Source organism: Callorhinus ursinus, unplaced genomic scaffold (assembly GCF_003265705.2).
Source record: "Callorhinus ursinus isolate GAN/ISIS: 27379988/994484 unplaced genomic scaffold, GSC_fseal_2.0 scaffold10, whole genome shotgun sequence".
In the NCBI taxonomy this organism is placed as follows: Eukaryota; Metazoa; Chordata; class Mammalia; order Carnivora; family Otariidae; genus Callorhinus; species Callorhinus ursinus.
Window position 1 is genome coordinate 7,137,508 of NW_027397072.1, and position 10,702 is coordinate 7,148,209.

The 10,702-nt window shown below is 44.5% G+C and overlaps 1 long non-coding RNA gene across 1 annotated transcript; it reads right to left on the reverse strand.

The window, feature by feature from the left end:
• Positions 1-458: 458 nt before the first annotated feature.
• LOC112820575 (uncharacterized) lies at positions 459-10,630 on the reverse strand. Its single transcript, XR_003207197.2, has 2 exons — positions 10,217-10,630; positions 459-1,123 (listed from the first exon to the last, which is right to left on the reverse strand). It is a non-coding gene; the product is annotated as an uncharacterized lncRNA (long non-coding RNA).
• Positions 10,631-10,702: the final 72 nt, after the last annotated feature.

Consider the following 10,702-nt stretch of genomic DNA (forward strand, 5'->3'; position numbering starts at 1 on the left):
CCTTCCGGAATCTGGATTTTAACAAGGGTGCCTGGAAATCCTCATGGTTAGGCAAGTAAAGGCAATGCTTTCCAGCCAGGAGTCGCAGGTGGAGGGGGCAGGCCAGCCTACGGTCATTCCCACCAGACCCCCAACAGATAAGCAGTGACTACGATGGGGAGGAGATCATACTGGCCTGAGTGACCACAGGGATCTGGTAGTAGGAGAGGCCTGTGCTGGGCATGGCGACTGCAGGGAGGAATGCTCCAGAAGAAGGAAAGAAGCACTCAGAACAGGGTTCAGAGGTGAGGGGGTTTGCCAACCACTCTGCATCTCCTCAAAGCTCATGAGGCGATCGTTCCTGCATAAGCTATTCTAAATGAGGCCGTTGCTGCTGGATTATGAGTCATTACCATAGGACGGTTTGGCCAGGACCTGTCCGGGGCGTAGTGGTGGGATGAAACAAAGGAGAACATCTGGAGAGTTAGGAGTAAATGTAATTTGGGGGGAGGTACCAGCTCATACGGTACAAAGTCATAGGTGCCCTGGTGTGGCTCAGGCCATGTTTCTCTGTGACCCTGAGCTCCTGAGGAAGGGCCTTGTGGGTTTGTGTGTGTGAACCCCAGGTGCCTCGTGTTTCCAGAGTCCAGCACAGTGCCTGGCACACAGTACATCATCAGTGGACGCCGCTGCCTTGCTTTGAACTGTGCCCCTTGATATTATTTGACCTTGGGGCTACTGGCATTTTGACGGAGATGTCTGACTCACGACCAGAGCACTATCTGATTCTCATTTTCCCTTGAAAGTGTTAGGAAATGCTTAGGCCTGTGGCGGGAATCACTGTCTACTCTAATTTCATTTCAGCGACTTAGTCTCCAGGTGTCTTGCTGGCTTCCTGTGGCTCTTCAGATTCACGCTGACTCAGGCCCGTCCCTTCGGATGCTGGTGCTGAGAAACCCTCCTGGCTCAGATTGAATGACCAGCCAGACACTCCAATCCCCCACTGCCTTGAATGTGGGCTCCTTCCTGAGGGGCCTTCTCTCTCTCTTTGTCCTACTCAGCAACATGCTCTAGAAGTCCCAGGTGGAATTCGTCAATGAAATACTGAGCCGCGCGAGCCTTCTCTGACAGCTTCAATTATCAGCTGAGGGAGTAAAAACAAAAGTCAGGAAGAGATGTCAGAGGCAGAAAAGCAGCACAGAGTTGGGTCCTCCTGTGGCATGTATAACGTGAGGGAATAGGTTTTTCTTCTAAGGTTTGGCTCCGTTTTGGGAGTTTGCTTCCTGAGAGGCATTAAAAAGCCCTTATTTGACCAGTTAAAAAAAATAAATGACCCGAAGAATGATTTATCTGTGATGGACTAACACTCTGTTTTTTAGGGTAGAGTGTAAAACATATGACTAACAATATCTTTTATTGAGCAACTACTATGTGCCAACTATTTGACCGAGATAGTCTCCAGTTCTTAAAGCCCTGCTACGTATGTGGTCCTACATCCCTTCCCCATCTGCACCTTTCCAATGAAGCTAAGGCTCTTCGAGAAATCTGCTCAAGGTAACAGAAGGTTGCAGGGTCAGGTTTTGAACTTTGGACTCCAAAACCTAAAAAAAAAAAATGCTCAGGAAAACAGTCTACCAGCTCCTCAAAAGTTTGAACACGGAGTTCCAACATGAGCCAGCAATTCCTCATTTTTTTTTTTTTTAGTCTTTAACACTTTTTATAACACTAATTTGTGTTTTGTTTTGGGAACGGCTTTATTGCGATATAATTAACATATCCTACTATTCAACCATGGAAAGTGTACACTTCAGTAATTGTTAGTGTATTCACAGACTTGTGCAGCCCTCATCGCAATAAATTTTAGAACATTTTCATCGCCAAAAGAGAACCCCCATATCCTTTAAGTATTACCTCCCTTATTCCTGGATCCCTTTTCCAGCCATAAGAAGCCACTGATCCACTTTCTGTCTTTATAGATTTGTATATTCTGAACATTTCACATAAATAGAATTATCCAGTATGTGTCCTCTTATGTCTGGCTTCTTTCCCTTAGCATCGTGTTTTCAAGGTTCATCCACGTTCATCCCTCTTTATGGCTGAATCATATTCTACAGTTGTATGGATTGAACTGTGTCCCTCCAAAATACATACGATGAAATCCTAACCCCTAGCACATCAGAATGTGACTTTATTTGAAAACAGGAACACTGCACATATAATCAGTCATGCTGGAGGTCAGATACATATACATAGCCATATTGAGTAGGTGGCTCCTGACTCCAGTATGATCGATGCCCTTATACAGAGGGGAAATTTGGCCACAGAGATGTGCACACAGGATGAACACCATGTGAACACAAAGAGATGAGAGCCATGTACCTGTAAGCCGAGGAATGCCAGAGGTGGCCACCATCCACCAGAAGCTCAGAGAGAGGCACGGAAGATTCTCCCTCACAGTCCTCAAAGGTGCCAACCCTGCCAACACCTTCATCTTGGACTTCTTGCCTCCAGAAGTGTGAGACAATACATTTCTGTCTAAGCCACCCGGTCTGTGGCTCTTTGTCATGGCAGCCCCTGCAAACCAACACACACTATATGAATTTACCACATTTTGTTTGTTCACTTGTAAGTTGTTGGACATTTGAGTTGTTTCTACTTTTTGGCTATTATGAATAATGCTGCTATCAATCTTTGCGGACAAGTTTTTGTGTGGACGTGTGCTCTCATTTCTTTTGGGTGTATATGTACCTGGATGAGGAATTGCCGGCTTATGTTGGAACTCCGTGTTCAAACTTTTGAGGAGCTGGTAGACTGTTTTCCTGAGCAGTTACACCATTTTCCATTCTTGCCAGCAGTATATGAGGATCTGGTTTTTCCACATCTTTACCAGCATTGTTATTGGCTGTCTTTTTTATTAAGGTCATACTGTGAATTTGAAGTAGTATCATATTGTGGTTTGATTCGCATTTCCCTGATGACTAATTATATTGAGCATTTTTCACGTGCTTTACGGCCATTTGTGCATCTCCTTTGAAGAAAGGTCTATTCAGATTCTCTGCCCATTTTTTCCATTGGTCTGTCTTTTATTATTGAGTTATAAGAGTTCTTTATATATTCTAGATACAAGTCCCTTATCAGATATTTGCAAATATTTCCCCACAATCTGGGGGTTTTCTTCACTTTCTTGATGTATTCTTTGAAACACCAAAGTCTTTAATTTTGATGAAGTCCAATGTATATATTGCTGATTAGTGTTTTATCCACCTATTTTGCCTCTAAAACTTGCCCCTCTGCGGTTGGTTTTCCAAGAGCAGCCCAAGTGATCTTATTTTTAAGTATAAAGCAAACCCTCCCAGGCCTCTGCACGTGGGAAAATCCCAAAGATTCACTTGTGGGATCTGGCACCATCCACCTCTCCAGTATCATCTTATATTCTCTCTCTTGCTCACAACATCCCAGCTGCTCTGACCTTTCTCTAAATGTCTACCTAGCTCCTGCTTTGGGGACTTTGCACTTGCTGTTCCTTTGTTGTATGAGCCTCTGTAATTTACATTCACCTGTTCCTTCTCTTCCTCCCAGACTCAGCTCAAATGCTGCTTCCTCTGAGAAGTCTTTCCTGATTGCCCTCTCTAATGTAGCAACTCCTCATCCACCCTAAATCCTCTTTAGTACATCACCCTGTTTCATTTCTGCCAAGGGGACTCACATGAAACTTTATTTATGTATTTACCATCTGTCTGTCTCTGCTCGAACCTAAGTTTGATAATAGCAGTGACCTTCTCTGGCTTGTTCATTGCTACATGTTCGTTTTGAGGACAGTGCTGGGCATATAGGAGGTAGTTGGGAAATATTAGTGGAATTACGGAGCAATGCGGTAGAGCAGTAACTAGACAAAGTGTAGTTTAGCATGGCAACTCAACTGAGAGAAGCCTTCATAAATCTCAGGATTGGAAAGAACCGTAATCCTTTGGGTTTTATCAAGTCCCTTCAGTACAGTATAGTTTACCTAATTTGGAATATTGGGCCTCTGACAGGATGGGAAAGCCAAGGGGTGTATCCTTTATGTACACGAGAAAAATCCTTCTCAAATTTTAAAATGTAAACAAATTACCGGGGGGTCTTGTTAACGTGCATCCTCTGATTCACTAGATCTGGGATTCTGCACTTCCACCAAACACTCAAGTGATGCTGTTGCTGGTCCGGAACAGCTTGGAGCAACAAGGGTTGAGGGGACATGAACACTTTAGTTCACAGGTGATGATGTCATACCACTGCCATCTTGAAACTAGCAGCATAGTAAGTCTTCACATAGCAAAGGAAGAAAGCTGCACATTTCAGTCTCTGAAGGGGTCAGGTCATCGAACAATCCCCTCCTCTCCACCATCCAATGCGAGATTTCCCTCTACAAACATATCTTTTCCAGAATACTTGAGCCAACGGAGAAGGCCCCATCGTGGGAAAAGCCTACTCACCTTCCTATCTCTCAAACCTATGGATTTTCTGTTGAATCGCTATGTCTTCTCTCATTTTGTATGCTGAAAAAGAAGCACTTACATGCGATTCAATTCTACGAACACTTACTGAGCGTCTACTGTGCGCCTGCCTTGTGTTTGGAACTAGAGGCACACAGACCTGCCCTTTTCCTCCAGGAGTCTAGTCTAGCGACTGCAGTGACATGAGAAAACAAATGTGCTAGTTATGATACAATATGAATGCTTCTAAAATGGAAGCATCCAGAGCTCTGGGGGAGCTGAAGCATTTTATTTCCAGAGTGAAGTAGAGACTTATCAGTTGAGTGAAATAAGTGCACCCATCTTGTCTGACTCCTTATTTGGCTAACCCAGTTGCTTCACACACCAGAGAGAATGGGAGAGGGGGTGAGCACAGGAGGGAGGAAGGGCAGGAGAGGCCTTTTACAGTGTACTAAGTAAGGGAGGGAGACCCGCACGCCATTCCATTTCCTAACAAGAGCACTGGAGACATGTCTAAAGCACCATGGAAACAGAGGAGGAGGTGGTTGATTTGGCCTAGAATGTTTGTTTGTTCATTTTTTAAGCAGGCTCTACACCCAGTGGAGGACTTGAACTCAGGACCCCGTCACATGCTCTATAGACTGAGCCAGCCAGGCGCCCCTTGGCCTAGAATGTTTAAAAGCGTCATGGAAAGGAGGTTTGGGTTTGATCCTGAAGGATGATCAGAAGGTTGGCAGATGGACAAGAGGAGAGCACTCCAGGCTCAGGGTCTTGTGGGGAGGAAATACTTGATGAACTCAAGTTCAATCCAGTCCAGTGAGAGCTAGGTGTGGCCCAGGTGTGGGTTACTCGGTTGGGGGCAGGGGGGGTGAGTGGCTGAGGATGAGGCCAGAGCAGCGGGGAAGCTAGGACTTGCCCTCCAGGAAACAGAGATTAAAGGCAGACAACCGTGTTCACGTCATGGATCAAAAAAGGGCTCTGTGAGTTGGGGAAAAATGACAAGTTTAGTGCTGTTAAAATGCGGTCAGCAAACTCTGTCTGTAAGGGGCCATATAATACTGTAAATATTTTAGGTATGCGGGCCTTTCGGAATCTGTCACGACTATTCAACTCCACCATCACAGAGAATCTGTAAGTGAATGGGTGTGGTTGTATGCCAATCAAACTTTATCAATGCTCACATTTGAGATGCATATCATTTTCACGTGTGACGAAATAGTATTCTTCTTTTGATTTTTTTTTCTACTATTGGAAAATGTCAAAACCATTCCCAGCTCAAGGTCAGTATAAAGTCAGGCTGAGGCCCGTACCTGACCCCTGGGCTGTAGTTTGCGGACCCTGGGTGAGAGCAAGGCCGAGGGAAGGTAAGAGTGGCGGAAGCTGGGGAAAAGCCTGGCACAGACTGCGACTAAGGAATTCAACTGTATCCTGTGGCCAATAGAGAGCCACCGGAGCTGTTCAGGGCAGGAATATGGTGTTCAGATGAGGCACAAGTGGGAATCGGTGCCACCTGAGGGTGTCCTAGGAAGCCTGAGAATGGAGCTAAGTTGAGGGGGAAGCCAGTGATTTGCTGCAAGAAAATAAATTAATGCAAGCACTCTTTAAAAGCTTTAGCAGAATCTATTTACAGACAGAGTGCTAATTAAACTTTCTTCGTTTTTTCATTAAAACAGACCACACCCTCTGTTGGCACTTAATTGTGTTTTTCCAAGTACTTGAAAACAACAAATGGCATTTTCTTAATTACCCTAAGATAATTTTTATTAACACAAGTTGCCTTTGCATGTACAGTCCAATTTATTGAGATTTTTGTCCCACTTGGGCTTTATTCCATCAGCATGACTCAGAGCGGGAAGGTCTAATGCTCTGCCTCCTGGCAGGGAAGATACAATTATATTCAGTAGTGGGCTGGTAAATGTTTAACAACCTGCGGGGGGGGGGGGGGGGGAGGTGTGTATACATACATTTATTTTAACTTTCACTGACATAAGGGATATACACTACCCGATTTATAAATAATACCAAATTATACAATATTCGTTATGATAAATTCCATACAACTAATTAATTCTCACAGAATGCTTTCATTTCTTTTTGCTGAACTCTTGTATTCATGGCCAATCGGTGTTTGCAACTCAACCATGATATGACAAAATAAGACTACGAATAAATGCTTGATTATTATCCAGTTCAGCGAAGAACTTGCTCATGTCATTGACAAATGAGTGTAGTTCCAACATGAATGTTGGTTGATATTTCTGTCCATGTTAATAAATAAGACAAAAGTGAAGCCATAAAGATATACGCTGTAGCTTCACTCATCTGTCAATGACATGAGCAACCTCTTTGCTGAATCGTATCACAGTTTGCAAATACTAGAAGAACATGACCTCAGATATTTTCACTGTTCACAACGTAAAGGTTACAGACATGACACGATTTTAATCTGTGTTATTAACATTTTCCTACCACTTTATTAAGTTTAGACAATCAACACAACAATAAATAAAACCTTGGTTTTTAGCCTTTGTAAATACTCTCACCATGGACAATTTCAAGCTGCCAGAATGTGGAATTGGGAAGAGATGTATAGTAGCACACCGTTAGAATAGTGTTTCTACCATACGGGTGCAATCAGCAGTTTGCCAAGTGTCTGAAAACCTAACTGTCGTTCTCTGGAATCAGCTCTAGCCGGCTCCAGCATAGAGCAGATTATGCCTCATTTTTCTAGAACTGCCTCTTGCAGTTCAGCAATCAAGAGTGTTACCCAGAGAAATTGCTTTGTTAAAACAAAAAAACGAACAGACCTCAAGTATCTTAATGTGAAGTCAGCTATGAATAAATCAGTTTGTCATCTAAAATTACCAGCTTAATAAAGTGACAACATTCTCAAAAATTAGCTTTAAACAGCCTCTAAAACATGCTCATTCTCACATGTCTGGGACCAATGATTAGATGCTCAGTAATAATATGGCCCTCGTGGCATTTTCCCTTTTGTGCTCAAACTAACACAAAACATGGATCATGGAATCAGGGGGATTCAAAATTAGCTAGTCCAGCTTCTCTCATTTTACAAATGAACTGAATCCAGAGAGGTTAATTTACTTATCCAAGTCACAGAGAAGCAAAGCTGATATCAAAACCTAAGTTTTCATTTGTAAAATAGTTTCTGTGTGATATTTTTTTCCCCCTCAAGTGCAAGGTGAGATCATTGTGGTAAACGTATCCAAACTTCTCTCACTTTGGGATAAGTGCGTCCCTTTAGTAACACTGTTTTGGGGAGAATGTCATTAAACTGTAGAAAAGAAACTTCTGGTTATACTTACATGTTATATCACTAGGGTTTTTGTGGGTCCCCCTCCCCCTTATTTCATTACACATTTTACCACAATTCTTTTAAGGCATAGCTCTATGTATCATTCTAAGAGTAATTGTTCACAAATTAATAGCAAGTGAACTGGATAAGTCTTGTGCTAAACCAGCCAACCCTCAAGCACATTTCAGAGTTAAGAACATATTTTATACCTTGACCTGGGAGTAAAAAATCCCCAGGCTCTTGAGAACTACTGGAGGCAGAAAATTCCTTTGGAAAATGGGCTGTTGGCCAGACTCAGTGAGCCGCTGAAAATGTCATTTTTGAGAGGAGAGTTTCTTTCCTCTTCCCTGGAAATGACAAGTCTGCAACACCACATTTCTTTTCTTTTCTTCCTTTTTTTAATTTTTTTATTTTTAAGTAATACAAGCCTACAACCTCTTATCTGAAATTCCTGGGGCCAGATGTGTGTGGAATTTAGAGCTTTTCAGATTTTAGAATGGTAATACAGCACATACACTGGATATTCTGAGTCAACCCCAGTAGGGTCTGGGGCAATACTCCATAATCAAGCACATTTATATTTTGTAGCAAAACATGAATATTCATATGAAGTGGGATAAACAAGACTATAAAATAGCTTCATGTCAGTTCATTTCAGGTCAATTTTATGACTGAGATTTATTTTCAAAATTTTAGGTTTTCAGTGCTACTTAGATGTGAAAGTTCTTGATAAGGGAGTACAGGCCTTTAATGATGTTATCAGTAAGTTCTTCCCTTAATGCATTAAAAAAATGTGTGTGTGTGTGTGTGTGTGTGTAATGTCTTCTTGAGCCACGTTCAACTTTAATTTTATTCTGTGTTGGAAACTACTCATTCTCATTATATTAATTTCAGAGACACTTTAGCTGTGTCCTGCTCTGATCTTGCTTTAATTCCCCGCTTTTGCATGGAGCAAGGTTTTCTGCGATTCTCAGGGGTGTCTGTGAGAGTACATTGCTTTCACGTTCTGTCACATGTGTCCTCTTTGCAATACCAGTGGACTTGGCAGTGACTTGCTTCCCACCAGCCCTCCTTGCAAAATACATTGCAGCTTTGCAATTTTATTTCTGTGGCTACTAGAAGTTCCTGTAAAGATACCTGAAAAGTTATACTAAACTACAGGAAACAAGAACAGGAGTTGCCTATGAAGAGAGAGTGGAGAAGAACACCATGCTCAACTTTGTCCCTGTAAAAGAAATCTTGATCAGTCTGGCTAATGCTGTCCTAGATGCCAAGGAAAAACACGTCTTCCTCGTCTTAAATCCTCAGGGCCTACTAGATACTAGCCCTCTAAGAGTCAAGACTGGAAAAATTATCCGGAATATTCTCCAGTGTCAACAACAAAAGCTGTAGCTGTAAAACTAGCTAGGAGGAAAACAGAGTCGGCCTGGTGTAGGGGAGGATGTATAAATATAAACATGGGCAGGATTTGGATTGTACAAAGTTGCCTATAGAGGAAACCCACCAAGAGGGAAAACACTTAAAAGAAGCAGAGATGCTATGGTTTTAAAAACTGTAACTTATTGCCTGGTGCAGTAATAAAAGCTATGCACTAAAGCAGCTATTTCGGACAGCTAAATTTCACAGGCAATGCTACTAAAATACCAAAGGCCATACATAACGTCTGACCCAAGCTGCCATGTCATATAGCAAATTCTTACATGGGCGCTTAAAAAAGATTGTTTGACTGGTCCACTGTCCTGCCGCTTTGTCAGGAGACTGCTTTGTCTGACATACTGAATTTCGTGTCTCTCACACTTCCTCCTTTTCAGATGCACAAAAGGTTTTTGTCAAGTTTCTCTTGGTTTTATGGCTGGCAGCTACAGAAACCATGCGACATGCCTGGTGTAGAGTTATAGAGTGATTTGATGTGACTGGTGTCTTCAGAGCTTCTGGATATTAAAAAATAACTATTAAAATTTCCTTAAGAGCTGTTATGTGAAAATCTGTAGACTAATTCAAACTCTATACTGGACCAGTTATGTACGAGATTTGCCTGCCATTGTTGCATGTTCTCTCTGAAACCATATGAAAAAGAGCTTTTTCCGGTTCCCATGCCCTTCCCCGGTTCACTGCCCTTCCTACAGAAAATCCACCTCGGGGCATCCAGCTGTCCTCTCAGGCTGGGTCCTGGTCCAGTACCCTAAAACTATTTCCAACGAACCCAGAACGATCTGTGCTTCTGTAAGATTAGGGAACACGACTGGGATATTCATTAGGGGCCTAGGAGCTCTGTGGCGCTCTGACCTGCGAGGCAGCAGGACCGAAGTTGGAGCCCCGCCGTCCCCGGGGCCTTCACCGTGTGCTCTTGGGCAAACTGTTTTCTATATAAAGCAAATAACTCTCGCTTTACGTGCCTCGTGAGGCTGGGAGGATGAGATGACTTTACGTAGGGCACCGGAGCACTCACCATATGCTCATTTCTTGTGACTGTCACCGAACCCCAAACTGGCGAGGGGGGCTGCCCCGCGGGGCGCGGGAGGCATTTGTCGCGCGGAGTGCCGGCCCGGGGTGGGTCGCACCGTCCGGCAGGGGGCGAGCTCCTCATACTTTCTCCCTCCCCCGGACGGGCATGCCCGGCGGTCTTGGGCGGGGGGGGAACCCCCAGGAAGAGTCCAAGCCCGGGGTGGGGTGGGGTCCGGAGGGGTGGGCTGCGGCTCGGCCCAGAAGGGTGCGACGCGGCCCCGCCTGTCCGCCAGGCCCGGGGGGCGCGCCCTCGAACCACGGCGCGCAGCGCGGGGTCCGAACGCCGAGACAATGCGGCGCGCGGTGGCGGACGAGCGGCTCGGCTGGCCGGGGCGCGCGCCGCCTTCCTTCCTGCAGGCTCGGCTTCCCGGCGGCGGCGGCGGCGGCGGCGGCGGCGGCGGCGGCGGCGGCGGCGGCGGCGGCGGCGGCG